The 2209-nt window shown below is 37.4% G+C and overlaps 1 long non-coding RNA gene across 1 annotated transcript; it reads right to left on the reverse strand.

Moving 5' to 3' along the window:
* Positions 1-541: 541 nt before the first annotated feature.
* LOC113338173 lies at positions 542-2200 on the reverse strand. The gene is made up of 3 exons (XR_003354652.1): positions 1997-2200; positions 1266-1902; positions 542-807 (listed from the first exon to the last, which is right to left on the reverse strand). It is a non-coding gene; the product is annotated as an uncharacterized LOC113338173 (long non-coding RNA).
* Positions 2201-2209: the final 9 nt, after the last annotated feature.

A 2209-nucleotide genomic window follows, 5' to 3' on the forward strand; every position in this document is an offset into this window, starting at 1 on the left:
TATAGATAATTATGTTACAGTTTGTTACTATGCTAAGTTTTTAATTTTTTGAAATAATTAACTCATTAAGGATAACTAGTTAAGTGCACGTGCAAACGTCCCTGGGGGAAGTAGCATTTTTTTTATATCAAAGAAAAATAAGGGTTTTGTATAATGTCATTAGAAGAATAAAAACATATCGTCTATATTATGATAATCCAGCAGTCCATGTGAAGAATAGAAACATATCGTCTATATTATGATAATCCAGCTAAATTTTAAAATCATCTCATCCAACGTCTGATAATGAAATCAAATTCAACAAACTGGAGTTAGGAAATCTGGGATTGCTAGATATTCATATTACATGACGACAATTTTATATATTTAAAGTGATAATTTGGATAATGTTATGCAGCTAAATGTCGCCGATTCTTTTTTAGCACTTTTGGTTAGGTTTTGGGTTCCAAAATTGTGATTTAGCATAACTCTTCCACCACCACCACCACCCACCACCCCCACCCACCAACCAACCACCCCCCACCCACGGCACCCTGAACATGTAAGACAGCCGTCGCGCCATAAATGTGGAGAAGTACACTTTTGCAACCAACCGCCCCCCACCCACGGCACCCTGAACATGTAAGACGGCATAAATGTGGAGAAGTACACTTTTGCTGGTCGTACTCGCGGATAATTTCTCCCTCCATTTTCAATATTGTAGCAAGCATTAAATTACCAAGTATGACTTCTCTCCAATGTCATGATGATAGAAAATTAGACTGAGAACTAGAACCAGCACTTGGATGCTACTATTACTCCCCGATTCTGGAAAATATTCATGAGGAATAGTTTCATACTGATATTCATAATTAACAGGATACAATGGAATCTGCTGAATCTGATCTCATCCTGTTCTTATAAGGTTTGGATTTTTAAGAGATTTTAAGATTGCATTCTAAGACAACTGAAGTTATTTGAGACTTGAAAATGATATTTACTGCTGTGACAGATCGGTATATGAAGATGCACACTGAAACATATGTTCTTAAACAGGGGTTATTCAAGCTATCAACAAAGAATGGTAACTGATCCAAATCAGATGGGACAGAGTGTTTCCTTTTTAGTTCTTTCAATGCTAAAATGACCAGGTAGTCTGGCAGTACAGGTCCTTCAAAAGGAGCAGCAGCGCCAAACCGAAGTCCATTTTATTTCAGAATTTAAAAATTTGTACAAATTTAGAATTGTGAATAAACACTAAAGTTGCTTTGTAATCAAGTACTTACAGGTGTAACAGGTCCACCATTTGAAAGTAGTACATTTTTTATGTTCTTCAAGTGAGAACTCCACATTGTAGGGGACTTGTAACTGGATGGAATCCAACTATCAACTTCAGAGAAATGCATATGGATACTCAAACGTTCCGCCTTGATGTGGAGAAACTTCCCCTTGAGTTTCTTAGTGTCGCAGTATTACTTAGAGAAATGGGTAGAGAGCTACTTCTTGTCATTCTGCCTAAAGATGAAAATCTTCCTGATCATATTCAGGTAAGTGGGTTCCTCAAGTTAAAAGTTAAGACTCCATTTAAACCTCTAACTCGATTGAGTCATCATACAGCAGAAGAAATGGGTCAATATGTGAAGATGCACACTGAAACATAAGTTGTTAGACAGGGATTATCCAAGCTGTCAACAAAGAACGGTAACTGATCCAAATCAGACAGGGCGTGGGACAGTGTTTCCTTTTTAGTTCTTTCAATGCCGGAAACCAATGCATTGGAGAAAATTACCAGGAATATATAATAAAGAAAGGAGTATCTCATTCTAGCCTGGTGGTGCAGGTCTTTCAAAAGGAGCTGCAGCACTAAACCCAAAATCGAAGAAGTGCATTTTATTCATAGTAACTTGCTTCTGCGTGCGTTGCCTGCAAATTAATCAGAACAGATCAAGTAGCCAACACTGACAGAAAACTAGCTAATTCGGGAGAGAAAGGAACATTCAGAACCTCGTTTTCTCACCAAGAAATCCTTGTTTATAAGACATCAATTGTGCAAATCACTGTAGCATGGAAGGCCAGACAAACTGAAGCTGCAACACTACAAGATAAGTCATTGCTTGATTGTCGGCTTAAGCAACTTGGGTCCTCAAAAGAATGAATCCTAAAACTGCAGAAATTATTATGAAAGAAATCAAGCACTAAGATCTGAGAAGTATAGAACCCATTATGAGTA

This window comes from Papaver somniferum, unplaced genomic scaffold, assembly GCF_003573695.1.
Source record: "Papaver somniferum cultivar HN1 unplaced genomic scaffold, ASM357369v1 unplaced-scaffold_18247, whole genome shotgun sequence".
Lineage (NCBI taxonomy): Eukaryota > Viridiplantae > Streptophyta > Magnoliopsida > Ranunculales > Papaveraceae > Papaver > Papaver somniferum.